This window comes from Ursus arctos, unplaced genomic scaffold (genome assembly GCF_023065955.2).
Source record: "Ursus arctos isolate Adak ecotype North America unplaced genomic scaffold, UrsArc2.0 scaffold_14, whole genome shotgun sequence".
NCBI lineage: Eukaryota > Metazoa > Chordata > Mammalia > Carnivora > Ursidae > Ursus > Ursus arctos.
In genome coordinates, this window is record NW_026622808.1 from 4,168,866 (window position 1) to 4,190,432 (window position 21,567).

The following is a 21,567-nucleotide window of genomic DNA, read 5'->3' on the forward strand; positions in this document are numbered from 1 at the left end:
GTACATACAGATATACCTACCAATACATAATCACAAGTCTTATTGGGAATGAAATCAAAAGAAGAAGGGGCACCTGGCTGGCACAGGAAGTTGGACAACCGACTCTTGGTTTTGGCTCAGGTCATGATCTCAGGGTCCTGAGATGGAACCCTGCATCGGGCTCTGTCCTCAGTGCAGAGTCCGCTTGAGATTCTCTCTCCCTCTCCCTCTGCTTCTCCCCCCGGTGCTCTCTTTCTTTCTAAAATACATCTTAAAAAGAAAAAAAAATAAAAGAGAAGAAGCAGCTTAAGTTACTCTTTCATGACCCAGTTAATGCCTGATGCAGGATTCCTCTGTGATAAGATGGCTTCCAATGGGCATGGAAACCCCATCCAACCACCCAGTCCTTCCCTCTCGCCGAGACTATGCCAAGATCTTTAGGGACTCTCCTTTCTCTGTACTTCATTGGGGCACCATTGCACGTCCCTTCCAGAGTGACACGGTTCTGCTTTAGACAATGCCCAGGGACACTCTGCTTCTCTTCCCTAGGGTCTCGCTGACCAGACCCAACATTTGTCAATTCCGCAATACCAATTGAAGCCAATCTAATGTCCACCTTTTTGTCAGGAGTAGTGCCTGATGGGAGTCCTGACCATCTTCAAAATACGTGGACTAGAAAATAAGACTGAGATTTCTTCTTCTTCTTCTTCTTCTTTTTTAAGATTTATTTATTTATTTAAGAGAGAGTGGCAGGAGAAGCGCAGAGGGAGAGAGAGAATCTCAAGCAGACCCCAGGCTGAGTGAGGAGCCTGATGCAGGGCTCGATCTCACGACCCTGAGATCACCACCCGAGCCAAAACCAAGAGTCAGACGCCTCACCGACTGAGCCCGGAAAACTGAGATTTCTGTGAGAGATGGATTTCTAAAGCAAGGGATGAATGGGTGGCTGAGGGTGGAAAGAGGCGCTCCAAGGGAGACCTGTGTACAGGTGAGTAGAAGACTCGAGGTTTGGGGCACATCTGAAGTGTGGGGATGATCCCAAGAGCCAGGGGAATGTAGACAGTGAGATGACGAAAGACGGAGAAGAGAGAGCGGTTCCAGAAGAGAGAAGCCAGGAGCGGTATAAGCGATTGGCACAGATGCAGGTAGGTCTGACAATACAGTTCCTTTGCAGATTGAAGCTTGTTTGTTCCTTTTTTAAGTTTGCTTATTCTTAGGCAAAATCCCTGAAATTTGGGGATGTCAGGCGAACATGTACCAGTCTCAACAACCAGGTCTGTGTTTTCGCATGTGATTCCCTAACAAAGATTTTTTTTTAAGCCGCAGATAAATGCATCCATTATAATTAGAGATGCATTTAAAGGCTACCCTGGGGAGTAGGAGTTAAGCAACTCGCTATAATTTAGGTGTTTCGCGTTTATCATCGATCCATCTAAACCTTGGCTTAAGAGTCGATCGGAATGCTGCTTCTTTCTGACGTATCAGAATCTGTATTTTGTAGTCTCCTGGGATAGCGTAAAAATTCAAAACAGACTTGTTAATAAAACTCCCTTTCAACTTCTAGAAGCGTATCTCAGCCTCGACCCTACATCACGTGTTCGCTCGGAGCAGGATGTGAAAACTGTAGGATTTGCCATTCTTCGATTGATTTAGAGCCCCATCGGGCATCGTTGCAAGATACCACGTCTTTCCCCCTAATCAGAAGCTTTTCTGATAATTTTTTGATGCTAAGAGGAAGGAAGCAAACTTTGTGCTCTTCACATGGGACTTGAGCCAATAATTACATGTCCCGACAGGAGGGTAGCGACCCTCTTATCTTCTGATGATCAACCAAGTTTGCATCAGGAGCTGTAGGGGGACGCTGACCCTTTGGGAACACATCTAAAAATTGCCACTTAAATACCAATTTAAGGTATGTTACTTTTAAACAAAATGACCAAGCACCAGGGACATCTATAATTGGAGGAAGGATCCCAGGTTTATGCCAAAGAATGTGACAATCTTCAAGAAATGTGTCAGCAGCAAGAAAAGTCAGACTGAGGGAGAATGTTGAAAGAAAATATTAGTTTAAGAAAAATCGTGCCCTAGAATAGACGGTCTCTCAGAATGCCTTTCGGTAACAGTCTCTTGCCTCTTTAAAAATAAATAAATAAGTGATTCTCTCCTAGGGCATAAGACTCTCGGTAGACACTGTCCTCCGGCTTACCATATAAGCCATTATCCTTTTAGCCCAAAAAATGAACACCAGCAAAATTAGGAAGTGTCTAAGTTGCATGGCAGATGAAAAAGGAGATTTTTTTAAAGTTAAAAAAGAAGAACACAAAAGCCTGAAAAAGAGGAAAGACGGCTTTCAGGTGTGGACAAGTCCCTCAAGTTGGCTAATTTCTAGTACCTTCTTGAAGATTCCACAGACTTCGAATTTTTCAAGAGTTAAGCTTTTCCCAGTATGCGCACATGAATGCCCTTGGTGATGAAAGTCTCCTGCCCAGCTACCAGATAGGAGGTGTTTACAGAAGGGCCATAGAAGCATACCGGATGCCCAGACTTCCAGAAAAGATATTTTTGGCTGTTCCTCTCTGAACCCTCCAGCCCATGAACTTATGACACTCTTCCCTGAAGGGATAGGATCACTGTGGCTCACTCTTCTTGGGGTATATTTCCCACCCCCCAGCACACAAGGCCTTAGAATGAAAATAGCCGAGCTCCTGGGCAGCATGCAGGCCTCAATTCAGGCTTTGTGGGGACAAGCAGCAAGATATACCCCTTCCCCTTCCTGTCTGGTTCCCGTCTTTCTGTATCCCCCTCCCAAATTTATCTTCTATCTGGGCTCCTGCATCAGAAGCAGGGTGCTGACACCTTCTCCAAAGGCCCCAGGAAGGTTCCATCTCCTGCTATAAGAACCTCCCCCACCCCCACCCCCCCCACCCCACTGCCTGGCATGTGTCCTTTCTTTCTTGCAGACATGTTTGGAACGCAACAGTGACCACCAGCAATGGTACCAACACAGCCCGGGGACTTGCCATTTTTCCAGGGCCAATCAGGGGCCGTGAGCAAGTTCCGAGAACTCTAGAAAGGTGGCTTGCAGCTCTGGGGAAGAGCCTTTCACCTGTGCTCCGCTCTTTTGTGAGCCCCAGGTGAGTACCCACTCACAGAAAGTCCTCGGCCCCTGGAGAAGGCGGTGGTGTTCAAAGAAGGGAAGATGCCATCGATAGGTTCTATCAGCAGCTGGGTTATAACAGCGTGCCTGCACGCCAGGCAACGTTTACCGCCGTTGGAACAAGATCTAACGCTAAATACTATAATCGTTTCAATCACCAATTATTAAACCCAGGTACAGCGTGGTGCATCACCGTGGTGTTCGTGGGCAAGGTGTGAGTGGCTGGCTATTCTCGTAGACTCCAAAGCAACAGATGTCTGCCTCCCCCCCATCCCCCCCACCCCCTGCCCAGAGCTTAAGAAACACCAGCCACAAAAGCCTGGGCCCTGGGGGTCTTAACACCCCATTAGTGCACTGCCTTCAGGAACCCCATTAATTTGCAGTGATCCCAGTGTGTACAATGTCAGGAATGGGCCAAAGCAGACATAGGGGGCAGTTCCTCTTGTTTTACTGAGCATACATCCCTTGCCTGGCTGGACAGCCCAGCAGCTGGGGATGTGGGGAGCTCCTTCCTGCACAACCCCCAAGCCCCAGGCTCCATGGGAAGGGCAGACAAGCATGGCTATATTAGCGGTTGGGTGTTTACGGTGGGTCCCAGCATACAATTCAATTCTCACTCAAAGAAGCAAGGACTCTCAGTCCATTCTACAGATGAGGATACTGAGGCGGAGTGAAAGAAGATGACTTATCTACTAAATGGCAGAATCAGTGTTGAGAGCCCAAGGGCATGCTGGGATTCTTTTTTCTTTTTTAAGATTTTATTTATTTGACACAGAGAGAGTGAGCACAAGCGGGGGTGGGGGAGTAGAGAGGGAAGGAGAAGCAGGGGTCCCCACTGAGCAGGGAGTCCGACGTGGGACTCGATCCCAGGACCCTGGAATCACAACTTGAGCCGAAGGCAGACGCTTAACCGACCAAGCCACCCAGTGGCTTTGGATTCTAAGTACTTACTAAGTCATAGTCCCCATGAGTGGCTTTTCATTTTGGATAGGTCTATCGTTTATGGTGGATTGTGCAGGTTGACCCCCTCACCCGAAACACAGGATTTCCCATCAGAAGGACTCACCTCTTGAGTGGGTCAACCTCTAAGTCAGAGCTTGGTTACACTTTGGAAGATTGGTTTAAAATACCGATGTCCCGGCCACACCACAAGAGATACTGATTTAACTGGTTTACAGTAGGGTATTTTTTTTAAGTCTTCCAAGGGATTCAAGCATACAGCCAGGATCTAAGTGAACACCTCCCTCCAACAGAGAAGATACCTGCCACTCTGAATTCTCCTTCCCGTCCCCTGTGGACTCTACCTGTCCCTTTGCCCAGAAATCAGGAAGAAGTTTCTGGAAATTTCTAGAAATTTTGCGAAGAAAGGGGAGAGCATCCCTCTGTGTCTGGACGGGACAGGTCAGTAGTCTCTGGGGGACAGACAGAGTCTGTGAAGTCAGGAAGACACCAGGTTTAGGAAGGGAAGCAAGTGGAGGGGAAGGGAGTTTGGCTATGCAGTGGTAGAATCAGTGGACATTCCCTCCTGCTACAATGTCTTGGGTAACTTCACGACTGATGAGGTGGGAATTTTAAAATTGTGCCAGAATTTTCTGGTAAAACTTCTAGGAGTATTCATTCCTAAAGCAAGTTGGTCTGGGGCAACGAGTGACTCACCGGGATACATTATTGCCGAGGGGCGAATCATGTGAGCGGCCTCTCTTGGGTACGTGATAAACACCTGTTCTCCTGGGAGGTGGGTCTTCGGGGATCTGGCGACGCACGGAGGCAGGCTTCACGCACTGAGCTGGTTGCTTCGGGAAGAGACAGGTACATTTACTAGGACCTGCATTAGGTCCCCATCTGCTTTACCAAATGACCATAGACGTAGCAGCTAAAAGCAACACACGTTTATCTTCTTACAGTCTGGAAGTCAGAAGTCTCTAATGAGTTGGCATAAAATGAGCTCTGCTTTCCTTCTGGAAGCTCAAGGGAAGAACCCGTTTGCTGCCTTTTCCAGCCACAGTAACATGTCTCTCCAACCTCTGCTTGCCCAACATCTCTTCTGACGCTGCCCCGGCTGCCCCTCCCCCACCCCAAGGACCCCCTGTGATGACATGAGGCCCACGCGGACAGTCTTGTAATAATCCAGGATAATCTCCCCATCTTGAGAGCCTTCAGAACACCTGCAAACCCCTTCTGACTATGTAACGTAGCATACTGACAGGTTTGGGGGGCCCCAGCGTGCGGACATCTCTGGGGGACCATTATTCTGCTTACCACGGGGAACTCAGTGGAAGGAAATGAACCGGGATGTGCACCATCTTGAAACTCAGTGTCACCAGAGTCTCACTCAGGGACTGTAATGATCCCGGATAACCTGCTGGCAGCAAATTATGTCAGGGGCCCCCAGGGCACTCGCTGTCCCACGAGCTATGTGCATGGGAGGTCCCGGGGTGCATCTTAAGCCAAGCTACATCCGGGGCCTGCAGACCCCACCACCCTGGCACAGGGTCATGCTTTGGGAACACTGTCCCATCCTGGGAAACGAGCAAGATCAAAAAGAACAACTTGGCCGAGCCCCCCCTGGCGGGTTCATTAAGGATCATGCCGTGGGAGCACCCCTGCAGCTGTGGGCCCGCAGCGGCCCGGGGCCTTACCCCTGTCTGCCCCAGGGGCTCTGTCGGGGCCGGTCAGGCTTTCCCAAGGGGGAGAAGGAAGGCTCTGGAGAGGCAGGACTTCCTGCTGATATGTACAGATGATATTTGCACGGCTACTTGGAGAAATAAAGGACTTGGCTGTATTTGCACCCTGAGTGGTGATGGGGGTGATTTAGACCACAACCCAGTGCTCTGAAAATCACCCCCCGAAGGCAAGCACAGGGGACGGGGCTCAGAGTTTACAGGGCTCACAAAGACCTATCCCCGGGGAGTCTTGTCAAGGCTGAGCCTCTGATTCAGTGGGTCTCGGATGGGGCCCGAGATTCTGCATTTCTAATTAGCTCCCAGGGAATGCCTATGCCAGCAGTCAAGTATGACGTCAAGTAGCCAGAACGTGGAGCAGGGGGGGCTTTGTGGCCTGTGACCTGTGCCCTCCCATGGGCCCCCACCCTTAGGAGGACCCTGCACTTGGTTCCATGCTGTGCCACTGCCATTTTGAAATTCTTAATTCACCTTTTCATTTTATAAGTGGGCCCCCAAATGTATGCATCCAGTCCTGATGTAGCGTCAGAGCTGGGTTCAAATCACAGGCCTCTGCCTCCCTAATGCCAAGGGCTGGAGAAAGGTCCGTGGCTCCCACACTCATTCCCTGTGACTATAAACGAGACTGGTGGTAGTTGCTGGGGGGGTGAGTCGGGATGCGTTAAGACCCGGACTGGGAGGTTCATGGGATGCCAAGCCGCTGCTGTTCTTTTCCATTGGATCTGACCCCCATTACCAAAAACTGGAGAGTGCTAATTTCTGCCAGTCCTACACTATTCCTGTTACTGTTTTTTTGGCCATTTAATTCTTAGTAATCATTTCCTCTTTAATCTCATTTAATTGGTATTAAGGTCTTGTGGTTACTTTTGTTTTAACGCTGATCTGGCACCATTGTTGGCTTATAGCAAACAGAAAGGACTTTTCAAAGGGAAACGAGGTAACCCTGAGGCCAGCCATTTCTTCCTAACAGCATCAACCTGAATTCTTTCTCGATGTGAGTCGCAAAATCCTTCCTGGACTGGTCACACCATCAGCCACAAGTTTGCCCTGAAATCCAAAGCCCCACGAACTGATGCTCTCTGACCAGGTAACACAGAAGGTGCTAGAATGCAGGCAGAAGTGTTTAGGTCAGAAGTTCCAAAGGAGGGGGTGTCTGGGTGGCTCGGTTGGTTAAGCGTCTGCCTTCGGCTCAGGTCATGATCCCCAAGTCCTGGGATTGAGCCCCGAGTTGGGCTCCCTGCTCAGTGGAGATTCTGCTTCTCCCTCTCCCTCTGCCGCTCTTCCTGCTTGCGCTCTCGCTCCTTCTCTCTCTCTCTCAAATAAATAAATAAATAAATAAAATCTTTAAAAAAATCAAGGTGTGTGTGATAAATTAGGTTTTTTCCTGTAAGAAACGAGAATGAAAACCAAATAAAGCATGAGAAGAGTACAATTGTTTGGGCAAAGGGTGAAGTCACCAGGAGCCCAAAGTCACACATGGGTTAATCCAATGTGTTGCTATAATTCATCCATTTGAGTGATAGAAGTTCGCCTCCTTCTTTCTCGGTTCTGGCTCACTTGGAGTGATGGGCCTGTAGAGAAGTGTCCGCGCCCCATCTCTCTTCACTGTTCCTCTCCAAAGCCTGTGTAGAGGATCCTGTCTCTACTGCTTCCAAAGAAAAAGCACCCTAGAGGCTCGATGTAGTCACCTGACATTGTAGGACAAGTCTTCTCCATCCTGGTTGCCCCTTAAGCCGTACCAGTGGCGGGGCTCCTGGGTGGCTTAGTTGGTTAAGTGTCCGACTCTTGATTTTGGCTCAGGTCATGCTCTCAGGGTTGGAAGATGGAGCTCCGTGCTGGGCATGGAGTCTGCTTAAGATTCTCTCTCCCTCTCCTTCTGCTCCTCCCCCTGCCTCCTCTCCCTCTAGCTCCCCCTCAAAACAACCAAACAAAACCCCAAAAACCACATAAACATACCAGCGTCTGGGTTCCACCTGAAAAGATCTTGATTCAGTTGGTTGGGGAAGGTTCAGGCGTTAGCACATTTTCAACCTCCCACTAACGCACAGCCAGGTTTTAAATGGACAAGATTGTTCCAGCCACAGCCCATATGCAAGCATCAGAGCACCAGTGCTGGGCTCCCACTGCTTGCGTTCAAATCCCTGGGCTGCCCCTTAGCTGCTGTGTGGGCTCTGGCAATCTACCGAAATTCTCTGTGTCACACTTTCTTCATCGTGGAAGATGGGAGAGAGAATAGTGCCCCTTCACAGAGCTACTGTGACAATTTAAGTTTTCCTCTGTAAAGCATTCTGGATAATTCCTGGCACGGGGTAAGCGCTATGCAAGCTTTTGATAATTAAATATACTTTACATCTGTAATTGACAAGAAGGCGTCTTATTACCTTAATATCTTAGGGTATTGTTGCTGGTTACTTAGACCAAACGATTTAAAAACCTTTATGAGGTGTGAGGGTACCTTTATTTTCTGGTTCTCATTTTGAAGACTTTCTCCGGGCTCCTTTTCCATCTTTTTCTTGTCTCCAGTTTGCCTGTGTCAGTGAGAGGGCAAAAAGATGTCAGAATTTCTTCAAATCCCTTTGCACAGACTTTATTGCTCACAGGTCTGTCCAATTACAGCTAATTAGCGAATGTATATTTCTCTTTTGCACAAGAGTGTATAGAAAAGCCTCTCATCATTAGCAAGGCTTAAGCTCCAAAGATGGTGATCCTCCCAGAGTGTTCGTGCTGGTGGAGGCAGCGGGATGGTGGTGGGCTGGGAGTCGGGGTCCTACATCTTCCTCCGGCTCTGGGCAAAGCCTATAAGACAAAGGGATCACGTTAGTTACTCGAGAGCAGCAATTGTCAAAGTGTGGTCCCTGAACCAGGGTCATCCACGTCCCCTGGGAACTTGTTAGAAATGCACACTTGGGGCCTCACCCCAGACCTAGTGAATGAGAAACGCTTGCTGGATGGGGCCCAGCTGTCTGTGTCCGAGTCTGACGCTGCTAAAATTGGAGAGGCGTGAGCTCTCGTACGCTTTCTCCCAATCTAAAACCGTGTAGTTCTGTGTTTCCACGAAAATGAGAACTCCCTATGTGGCAAGTCCCACCGAATTCTTATCTTTAACCTTTGAAAATATATATGTATATATTTTTTAAAGTTGAGGCATAAATCAGAAGGGTAACTGGAATTAAAACTACTAATGATTTATTCGGTTGGCCTGTTTGGGAAATGTCGCGTTTATTTATTATCAATGCCTCTTTAAACTTGGTCAAAGGGGCTAAATTGTATAACATAATAAGTTCATTTTTTTTTTAAAGATTTTATTTATTTATTCGACAGAGACAGAGACAGCCAGCAAGAGAGGGAACACAAGCAGGGGGAGTGGGAGAGGAAGAAGCAGGCTCATAGCGGAGGAGCCTGATGTGGGGCTCGATCCCAGAACGCCGGGATCACGCCCTGAGCCGAAGGCAGATGCTTAACGACTGAGCCACCCAGGCGCCCCATTAAGTTCTATTAGGAACCTCTGCGTTTTATTTACCGTTTTCCCCTTTTGGCTGTTTTTACTAGCTCTGAGCGGTTTGTGTCTTAGGAACATAATGTTGTTACATATTTTTTTAATTTGTTTCAATTATGTTCGGGGTGAGATCTGAAATAGCCTGTCATAACCTTTTACCCATTTGGTAGACACTTAGAAATACTTAATAACTAAAAAAAAAAAAAAAAAGTATTTGCTTGGCATGAGCTGTTCATCATTTATTTTTATGATTTTTTTGATGATTTTATGTATTTATTTGAGAGAGAAACAGAGATAGTAAGAGAGAGCACAAGTGGGGAAGGGGAGGGAGAAGCAGACTCCCCACTGACCTGGGAGCCTGACTCGGGGCTTGATCCCAGGACCCTGGGATCATGACCTGAGCCAAAGGCAGATGCTTAACAGACTGAGCCATGCAGGTGCCCTGATTCTGTGAGTTTTGGCAAAACTACACAGTCCTCTAGCCAGTATTCCTCTACAATGAATGATTCTATCTTATATCTGTATCACGTCTTAGGATTTCAGGCCCCTTTCATGGAGGTCCACTGAGCAATCCTGGGAGATACACGAGCAGGGCAGGAGTTCCTCTCCCCTCATCCCCTATGAGAAGATAAAGGTGTCCTCCCTTCTTCAGAACTGGGGCTTCTTCCTTGAGAGAGTGGTTTCCACATTCTTATCGCACCGAGACATTCCATCCGAATCAGAAGCACTTCCTTAATGTTTCATGAGACATAGCTTTGCAGGACAGATGGTGGTAATGCCACCAAAAATGTTCATCTATCAACTTCGAGTCAAGAGTAAGAAATAGAAACTTCCCTGAGCTAGCTTCGAACCTCTGGTATCACCTGGATGCTTCCATATAACCTTCCCTCCCCACGTGACAGTCATCAAATGGTCTTTGACTCCCTGATTAAAAAATATGAAGGAAAATCGAACCTCTGGCCCTTGGGGAAAGGTCCCAGCTATGGTTCTAAGTTGCTCTGAACATTTCCTGATTCTTCTTGGCTTCACGTAAGAGGAGAGGAGACACAGTTATGGGAATCTGGGTGGAAACTAGAGTGGGGGTGGGAGTTTTGAGGGGAGCAGGTACCCAGAGTCTCTAGAAATAGGATAGTCAAGTGAATGGATCAAGCCCAGGCTTAGGCTGGAGCTTCACAGACCATGTGGAGGGGCGTTGCTGGCATTTGGCAATCTCCCGGATGTCAGTGAAGCACCATGGTGAAGAGCCCAAGTTTTGGAGTCAGACTACTGGGTGCAAAATCTGACTCCAACGTGTTTTTGCTGTGTCTTGGCCAAGTTACTCTCTCTCTCTGAGTCTCTGGGTCTCTGGGTCTTCATGTCCATAATGAGACTAAGAACCAGGGCTGTGTTGGACTCAACTTGCACCTGCCCATGAGAGCCTACGCGTCTTCTCCCAACTCCGCGTTCGGTGATCTAACGTGGCTAGCTTGACATTGGCCATGATAGGCGTATCTACCATGGAAATTGGTAGAAACTACAAAGCTACAAAGCAGAACTTTTTTTTTTCTGTGTACATATTTAGATATGAATATAGATGCAGGACTGGTTGTTAAGTATTTGCCAGCCCTGAGAATTTCCTGCCATAATTGTTGACAGCATTAATGAAATAAGTCTGTCGTTGACTGGCACAGTGGCTGGGACCTGGGAGGAATTCAATGAACGGGAGCTGTTGGTTTCAACCATAGTAGAAATCATGGCAATAATAATCTCTTCCTTTCTCTTTAGGCTGACTTGGGGTCCGACCCCAGTTCTACTTCTGTGGCACGGTGGGCAAGTTAACTTCTTCTCCCTCCATCTTCCTAGACTAATTTGCCAGGACTCTGCTTTGTTCCAGGGGGACGTGGAACGCAACCCTGTCCTTCCTGGCTCCCTCAGGATCCCTTCTTTTCTCCCTGGCTGTCCAGAAATTTCTTCCAATTGTACTTTTCGTAAGAGCATCCCTGAGAACACATTCAAAATTTCCGTTATATAACTTCCCCCGGCCTCTTTGGACCTGACACTACAGCTTTTGGATTTTAGCTTTTGAATTGACGGCTCACAGGAAAGCCAACCTCATCAGACAGCTGGGAACACCACCCCCACCCCAGGAAGGGTATTCTCCAGGAGTTTCTTCTCATTTAAGTGTAAATGATTCCTGTTTCAAAGTGGCTGAGGGAGGCGAGGCCTAAAAGAGAGGAGAAATTCTCTCTTTCTCCCCAGTGCAGTCAAAGGAAGTTCATACGCTGCCCACAAAATCCCAAAGAGCCAAATTATAAATGATAGAGCCCTGAAATGTTCCCCCAAATTTCTAGAAGCCAAAGAGGATTTCCCAGCATGGCCGCCCTGGAAGGCCCCTTTAGGGTGAACTCATATAATCCCCTCCTTCCACAGATGAGGAAAGATAAGCCTGAAACTCTAGGTCACCTGCCTCGGGGGTGCACATCTGACGAGAGGCTCAAGCAAGAGGGAGACTTGGGTCTCTCCACCGCGCTGTGGTGCGGAGACTTCAATCCATTTTTCAAACATCATTACAGACATCAAAGCAAATCCCATCTGACCTCCGGGGTTATCTTCTGTAAACATCTACTAATTGGTTTTGCCAACCTGAGACCTTTATGGTCTTTCCATCTAATTTCCCTTGTTCAGTGTAGTTCTTCCTCTATAAAAATATCCATCTTCCCTTCCTGTCACGCAGATATGCTCTCATGGCACCTCCTTTCAGCTCCCTCCTCCACTGAGGATATAAAGCTGTCAGCTCCACTGGTGACAAGAAACAGGCGGATGGATCTCGATTTGCAACTTCCACGTGGGGAGATGTGTGCGTGTCCCACCTCTCTGGAGACTGACGAACCAAACAGGGGACTGGGTGGTGAAACTTCTAGTCTTATGGCGCTTCTAGTCTTATGGGTCCCAACAGAATGGACCCCAGCCTCACTCCTACTACCCATTCTTACGTCTACGTGTGTGGTCCAGAAAGCAATGGGTGACAAGTTCTCAGCACCTTCCAGAAATCTTTGAAACAAGATTGGCCAGTGGGTTTCCATTCTTGGGTGACTTGACTTTAATATAAAGCTGTTCACCTCTCAAGAAACTGCCATTAGATTAAAATGGCCTCTTTCTTAGTGTGAGTTGATTTGCTTTCCTTTGGAGGAGTAAACATTAATTTAAGAAAGAAGGAAGGAAGAAAGGAAGGAAGGAAGGGAGGGAGGGAAAGAAAAGAAAAAGAAAAGAAAAGAAAAGAAAAAAAAGAAAAGAAAAGAAAAGAAAAGAAAAGAAAAGAAAAGAAAAGAAAAAAGAGAGGGGCGCCTGGGTGGCACAGCGGTTAAGCGTCTGCCTTCGGCTCAGGGCGTGATCCCGGCGTTATGGGATCGAGCCCCACATCAGGCTCCTCCACTATGAGCCCGCTTCTTCCTCTCCCACTCTCCCTGCTTGTGTTCCCTCTCTCGCTGGCTGTCTCTCTCTCTGTCGAATGAATAAATAAAATCTTAAAAAAAAAAAAGAAAGAAAGAAAGAAAAAAGAAAGAAAAGAGAAAGGAAAGGAAAGGAAGATAGGAAGGAAGAAAGGAAATGAGAGCAGGGATGACGCTTCATGAGAAGACTGGACATTTGTATAACATTTTCGTTATAGAGAAGGGCTGACCATAATCAGCCACCCCTCCTTAGTGTCCCTTTTGTGCACCCAGGTGCTATTGCAAATGTATTCAAAGCCAGAAGTTCGCCAGCTTGACGATGTGTCAGACTCAACAGGCAGACTTACTAAAACTCGGATATCTGAGTTCTGCCCCCCCCCCCCCCGTATTTCTTTTTCTCTCTTTTTCTTTTTTTATTGAGATACCATTGACATAAAACAGGTGTCTAGCATAACGATTTGAAATTTGTATGTATTGCAAAACGATCGCCGTAAGTCTAGTTAACATTCATCACTGTACATAGTTACAATTTTTTTCCGTGTGATGAGAACTTTCGAGATCTACCCTCTTAGCAACTCTCAAGTATACAATACAATGTTATTAACCAGAGTCACCATGTTACACATTCCATCCCCATGACATTTATTTTATAACTAGAATTTTCAAAATTCCTAATTCGCAGGTCTGGGTTAGGGCCCAAGAATCTAAATTTCTTATAAGCTCCCAGGGAATGCTGAAGCTACCGGTCCAGGGACTGCACTTTGGGAACCACTGTTCTGACGTGGAGGGGCCACTTTTTCCTCTTGGCATTCATCTGCCTTCCCAGGTACTGAGTCTCTCAATACGGCCTCTCGTAGCAATGAGCTTACATGATTGAGCTAATTCGTTCAGACGCAGGACACCCAGCACAGCCGGACCTCATTTCTGAATAAGCCCCGTGTTTCTGAATGTGCACAAGGACTGGGAGTGAATTCTAGAGAGTGATTTTCAGCCCAACCCTGGCCTGAGGACAGGCAGCGTGGTCTACCAGGTCGGATTCATGGGTCAGGGAAGGGCTTTTATCTGTGAAGATTCCATGGCCAGTGCAATGGTTTTTTTCCAGGTCATTTAGTTTCTACTTCAGGGCGTCCCCAAGGAGGAAGCTGGCTCTGACGTTTGCAAGCAATCTGGGCTACTCACATATTCGGCATGGACGAGTAGGAAACAGTGCTAAATGATAGGCAACGTACTTTACTGGAGCGTTTGTGGTTTTCAGAGGCAAGAGACTAGAGTTTATGTATTCGTTCCACCACTTACCAGCCATGTGGCTTAGAGGAATCACTTTACCTCGTCAAGCCTCACTGTGTAAACAGACATACTCACAACCAATCAGCAGCATTGATGGGAGAGTTGGCAATTGTGTCTATATGAAGTTCACCCTGCAGGACTAGGTCTGATGTGAACCCCTGGGGCCTGTCCTGCCAGCTAACATCATGAGCAAGAAAGCAAGTTGGGGGGAGGGGGGCGGCGTGCCTGGGTGGCTCAACTGGTTGAGCGTGGGACTCTTGGTTTTTGGCTTAGGTCATGGTCTCACTGTCGTGGGATCGAGCCTCAGGTCGGGCTCTGCACTCAATGTGGGGTCAGCCTCAGATTCTCTGTCCCTTTCCCTCCTGTGCGGTCTCTCTCTCAAATAAATACATCAGAAAGAAAGAAGAAAGAAAGAAAGAAAGAAAGAAAGAAAGAAAGAAAGAAAGAAAGAAGAAAAAGAAAGAAAGAAGGAAGGAAGGAAGGAAGGAAGGAAGGAAGGAAGGAAGGAAAGGGGTGGTGGGTGTCAGCATTGGGGCTTTTTGGCACTGCTTAACTCAATGACCCAAGGCAAGGGGACCCGCCCACACCACATGCAGCTTTCACAAGCAGACTGGGATGAAGTCCATGCACCACATATCCTGAAACATCCTTCCAGTCCAACTACAAGCATACACGCATCTGAGAAAGAGAAATCCACGTACACGCATACACACACACACACACACACACACCAGGACTGCCACTATTCACGGCCCCTTCTTTAATAACTCAATATTTATTAACAACCATCTATTACCTCGTTCTGACAACTGGGCCAGGTCTATAACTCCATCAATGTGACTTTCGGGATGCCTGGGTGGCTCAGTCTGTGAAGCGTCTGCCTTCAGCTCAGGTCATGATACCAGGGTCCTGGGATCAAGCCCTGCGTCGGGTTCCCTGCTCAGCGGGAGTCTGCTTCTCCCTCTGCCTGCCGCTCTCCCTGCTTGTGCTCTCTCTCTCTTTCTCTGACACATAAATAAAATATTAAAAAAAAAAGACATGATTTTCATCATCATCTCAGGCGATTTAGTTGTAAAGTTCATTCAACAAATAGTAAGTTTAATTACTAGGAGAATATGAATTAAAGAATATCACAATCACACCCTCCTTCTCTAGGGGCTTTCTCTAAACCAGCCCATACTCAGTACACAGACTTTATCTCCCCGAACAAGACAACTAGTAAGTACTGTCTGAAACGTGGTGGCATTGGAAACTCTGGGAAAAGAAATGTCAGGGGATCCAGGACTGGAAGATGTAACAGAAATGACTCCTCTTTCAAAATGTTATGATTGGGGAACGCGGACTCTACATAAGGACAACTTTCTTAGATCCTGGCTGCCACCAGAAAGAGGCAGAAGAAGAGGGACTAAATGAGAAAATGCCAAAACGCTCTCTTGCTAAGAGTCATGGAGTGGGCAAGGTTCTCCAGAGAAACAGAACCGGTAAGATTGACTGACGGATTGATTATCAGGAGGTGGCTCATGTGAGTACAGAGGCTGAGAAGAAATCTGGAGCAAAATCACAAAGAGTATACTGACATCTGAAGAACAACGACAACACTACCTAGGTAAACTGAGGAAGACCACTAAAACGATACTTTAAAGGGAAATTAACAGCTTTCAAGGCTTAGAAAATAGATCGAAGATGGATGAGCAAAGCTTACAACTTGAATCCTTAAGTAGAATAAAAAAAATGAGCCCCAAAAGGTAGGACAAATAAAATAATAAAGGGAGCATTAAATAATGAAATAGAAACAATGAAAAACAGTAAAAGGAGCCAATAAAAGCAAAAGCCAGAATGTACCATTTTATGTGCCGTTGCTGGGAGTGTAACTGGTACAACCAGGTTAGACGACAAAAATATTTTAGGTGGACATGACCTAGAACCCAGCAATTTCACTTGCAGCGAGCTATTGTATAGAATCTCTAACATATGCATAAGAGAAACACGTGTAAGAATGTTCGTAAGAATGTTCATTTGTCTCAGCAAGAGCATGGAGGGGGGGGTGGAGGAGGGAGAGGAGGAGGGAAAGGAGGAGGAGGAAGAGGAGGAGGAGAGCAGGACCTCAGCAGAGATATAAACAAACCTTTGTTCACATAATGGAATATTCTAGAGCAATTAAACCAGACCTATAAATAGTGTGAACCAGAAAATGCATTGTGACTAACAAGTTGAAGGAAACAATACATATTCACCACTTACATAAAACTTAAAACCATGAAGCAGTAAAATACTTTGTTTCTAAAGTTGTATACATGTAATAAACAGAAAGAGACACGCATGGAAATGACGTCTACCAGCTTGAGAACAGTGGTAATTAATCCTGGAGAATGGAGGGAGATGAAAAGACTTGAGGGTTTCACGTTTATCTTTAATGTTTTCTTTATTTTTTAAAGGGATCTGAGGCCGACTGGTAAAATGTGTGTATTTTCTATTAAATGTGGCCGTCCCTAACATATGGCAGGTATTACAGTTTTTCTATACTTACCATGTATCCCACCGTGTTACAAGGGTTCTTAGGAGGGAAAGGACAAGTCAGGAGATAGGACGACAGAGGCAGAGGTCAGGAGGAGTGTATGAGCCTGAGTCAAGGCATGTGGGCTTTCTCTAGAAGCTGGGCAACAGAAGGGAGCTCACTCTTCCCCAGAACCTTCGGAAGGAACGCAGCCCTCCTCACCCATTTTAGACCTCCGACCTCTACTACGGCCACAGAATAAGTCTGTGTGGCTTTAAGCCGTGAAATTTGTGATAATTTATTACAGAAGCAATAGGAAACTAATACGATCATTAAAATTATTTTATACCAGGAGCGAAAAGACAAATCGTTTCTAATAATGGCTGAAAAATAGGCGACCCATTGGAAAAAAATAAAAAGAGAAAATAAATATGGATCATGACCTCATTCCTTAAACCAAAATAAATTCCAAAAGCATTAAAAATCAAAGAGGATTTTTTTAAAAATACTTTAGGAGCGGAAGAAAAAAATGAGACTTTAAAAAAAAATAATCTTGATGTAATGAAGAGTCTTTTTTTTTAAGATTTTATTTATTTATTTGAGAGAGAGAGTAGGAGGAGGGGGAGGGGCAGAAGGACAAACAGACAAACAGACTCCCCACAGAGCATGGAGCCTGACACGGGACTCGATTACATGGACTGAACCAAAGTCAAGAGTCTGACACTTAACCAACTGAGCCACCCAGGCCCCTCATGAAGGGGCCTTTTAAAGCCAAGTGAAGGGGTGCCTGGTTGGCTCGGTCGTTAAGCATCTGCCTTCAGCTCAGGTCATGATCCCGGGGTCCTGGGATCGAGCCCTGCATCGGGCTCCCTGCTCAGAGGGAAGCCTGCTTCTCCCTCTCCCAATTCCCCGGCTGGTGTTCCCTCTCTCACTGGCTGTCTCTCTCTGTCCAATAAATAAATAAAATCTTTAAATAAATAAATAAAATCTTTAAATAAATAAATAAATAAAGCCAAGTGAAGTCCATAAGCTTTAAAAAAAATTAGTAAAGCTGATATAAAACAAATAATGAAAAAATCATCATAGACAAAGTCATAAGGCAATGAACTCCTACAGAGAATTTTTGTGACAAATATCACAAAGAAAGCGTTCATTTCCTAACCGTCTAAAGAAACATGGAAAGAATTTTTATAAAACGAAGAAAGTTATCAGCTGTCCAAGAGAAAAAAAATAGGGAGATTAAGAAGTTGTGGTCCATCTATACAATGGAATATTACTCAGCTATCAAAAAGAACGATTTCTCAACATTTGCTGCAACGTGGACGGCACTGGAGGAGATAATGCTAAGTGAAATAAGTCAAGCAGAGAAAGACAGTTATCATATGGTTTCTCTCATCTGTGGAACATAAGAAGTAGGAAGATCGGTAAGAGAAGAAAGGGATAAAGAAAGGGGGGGTAATCAGAAGGGGGAATGAAGCATGAGAGACTGTGGACAGTGAGAAACAAACAGAGGGCCTCCGAGGGGAGAGGGTGGGGGAATGGGATAGGCTGGTGATGGGTAGTAAGGAGGGCACGTATTGCATGGTGCACTGGGTGTTATACGCAACCTAATGAATCATCGAACTTTACATCGGAAACCAGGGATGTACTGTATGGTGACTAACGTAATATAATAAAAAAAAACATTAAAAAAAATAGGGAGAGAAGAGAAACACAAAATTCACAAGAAAAGAATAATCTATAGCAGATAGATGAAAAGAGAATTATTAATTCAAGTAATTTTAAAATTCACAGTTTCGGAAATGAGAAACCTTTGCATCTAAGAATATTGACAAACACACGTAAAGCTTCCCAGTGCACAGCATATGAGCTGGGGTAAAGAAGCAGCCTCTCTTTCACATGGCTGATAAATTGTAACCAGAAGATTGAAACCAGTTTGGAGAAGGATGTAGCAATGTACATACATTTTAAATGGACACGCTCCCTGACCCAGGAATTCTACAGCTCACCAGTTAGTCTCCACATGCCTTCAGAGAGAGATACACAAGAACGTTCATGCCACATGGCTTGTCATGGCAAAATATAGGAGACAACGTATGTGTCCATTGTTAGGGGATTGGGCAAATGAATGCTACATGTCTCTACAGTCATGCAACAGAACGGGACGATATTTATGAACTGATAGCGTACAACGAAAACAAAACAAAAACCTCCAAATGTTTAGGCGACAAAAAATCAAGGTGCAAGGATAATCACAGCTTATCCAATAAAATCCCATCTGTAAAAAGTGGATAATAATGTGGATATTAGGGGCGCCTGGGTGGCACAGCGGTTAAGCGTCTGCCTTCGGCTCAGGGCGTGATCCTGGCGTCATGGGATAGAGCCCCACATTAGGCTCCTCTGCTGGGAACCTGCTTCTCCCTCTCCCACTCCCCCTGCTTGTGTTCCCTCTCTCTCTGGCTGTCTCTATCTCTATCGAATAAATAAATAAAATCTTTAAAAAAAATAATGTGGATATTATTAAAAACCACCACATGCATCCATAGAGCGTATATGGGTGATAATATCTATCTTCTACGGTATGAAAAGAAAATTTCTGGGCAGCTAAGTTGGCCACCCAGTTATTGCTGGGAAAAGGACTGAGAAAATTGAGATACGAGACACTTTCATTCATATACCTTTTGTGTTCTGATTTTTTTTTCTAAGTGCAATATTAATTTTTAATTAAAAGCAGTTAATAAAAGGCACCCATACTGAACGATGAGACATGGAGATTTTTTAAAATTACGAATGAGTCATAAACCTCCCAAAGGCAGATTATTATCTGTTATTGAAGTTTTCTTTACATGTCTTCTGTCTAGGAACTGTAACTGTTGCTGTGATCCGTGCATAGCAATTAGTGTATAAAACATGATCTCAACTAGCAGGAAAATACACAAACATGCACAAACACACACAGTCACACTTGGCAAAAAAAAAAAAAAAAAAAAAAAAAAAAAAAAACCTATACATAAACATCCCGAAAGTTTCAGTTAGGCGATTATCTGTTTAGTAGGCGTATGAGTGATCATTTTTTTCTTTGTATTTTTCTTTTTTCATATTTTGACAACCTGCTCGTATTACTTTTATAAATAGAAATATCGTTTTAAAATGACTAGTGTAATTGAGATTTATGTCGATGATCTGAGTTACCTTTGAAGAAAATATACAGAATATATATTACAGGGAAAGAAAATGCCCCGAAAGTATCAACAGTAAATGGCTCTTTCTTTCTTTTTTTTTTTTTTTCTTTTTTTTTTAATGGCTCTTTCTAGAGAAGATTTTTTTTTTTGCCTTCTTTTTTTGTGTTTTCCAGATTTCTGCACTAAGCATTACTGTGCTACAAATGGAAAAGATCTTTTTAATGCTAGGCATAAAAATTGGGAAAACCTCTTTAAGATATAGTTTGTTTGTTTTAAAGAACCTTAGGATTGTTGTAGGATTCCCGTGATTAAACCAAATGAAAGCTCTTTCCTATTTGGTGGAATCATTTTTCAGAAAGGACGAGGAAAACATATTGCGAGTATATAACTTTTTAAAATCGGATGGGAAAGTAGTCATTAGAAACAAAATCTAGGGGTGCCTGGGTGGCTCAGTCGGTTAAGTGTCCAGCTCTTGATTTCAGCCGGGATCATAATCTCAGGGCTGTGAGATCCAGCCAGGTTGGGCTCTGTGCTGAGCATGGAGCCTGCTTGAGACTCTCTCTCTCTCTCTCTCTGCCCTTCCCCTCCACTCACATGTGCATGCTCTCCCTCTCTTAAGAAAAAAAAAAAAGAAGACTAAAATCTAGAAGATAAATCTACTTTGGAAAGTACCTTTCTCCTTTGAGACTTGGAAGTTAGCAATATCATGGAGTTTTTTGCATTATGCTTTTATATCAACCGGGATTAAATACTTGCTTTAGTAAATGCCTAAGAAAAAGGAGCAGAGCCTCAGCTATCCCTAAGAGTAGACCAAACCTTTGGGATTCAAACCAGAAATGAATGTCACGGGGCCCAGTGGCAGGGCTGTGGAATTGATGGGAGAGATAGCAAGAGAGCTTACCCATTCATAACCCAAGGGAGGGAAGAACAGCCCTGGTTTTATATTTGAGAGCAAGGGAGTGAGAGAAAGAGAAAAAAAACTATAGTCAGATAAAGCATAATCCAATAAGATTTAAAATATTGTAAAAGAAGCTGCTTTTGTTTCTTTAAACTCTGTTCCATAGCATACCTATTAATTTACATAATGAGGAAAGCACTTAGCAATGAGCACTCCTTTTGTGAGAGGTGCGTGCTGACACAGCATCGTTGCAAATTTTTCCGGAGCCGCGTTATCATCTGATTTTCCGTCTTGACTGACTCACTTGGCAACCACATTAATATCTCATCCTGATGAGAACAGAGCAGAAGAGATGAGGCATAGACAAAAACAGAGCTTCTGGAAGGCATATTAACTTTTATGAAGCTATGACTTAAATTGACATGCTTTAGGGGAAAATGGGAAATAAGGGCACCATTTTTTGGCAAAAATCTTTTTCGTTATGCAATACAAAAAAAGAACAGACACACACATACCCAATGCCCAAAGTTAGCAAGTGCCAACATTTTGTCACATTTGTTTTATGTTCTCACTTTTAAGAAATACAGTGTTGTCAATACAGTTGACACCTCCACGTACTTGTCCCCCGTTCCACCTGTCCCTCCCTGGCCAAACGTCACCACTCTCCTTCCCATTCATGTTACTGTATGTGTAAACTGCCATAAATAATGGCTACTGTTGTTGCGTGTGAATTTTAAATATCTACGAAAATGTCATCTTATCCTCCCACAAATGGCTTTCTTCATCTCATGCTGTGTTTATAGGACTGAATCAGGTTGCTACATGAAGATCTGGCTCATTCATTTCAACAGCTTTAAAGTATTCTGTGGATAGAACATAATTGATCAATTCTACACCTGTTGATGTAAATTGAGATCTTTTCTTCCCTTCCCTCCCCTCCCCTATCCTCTCCTCTCCTTTCCTTT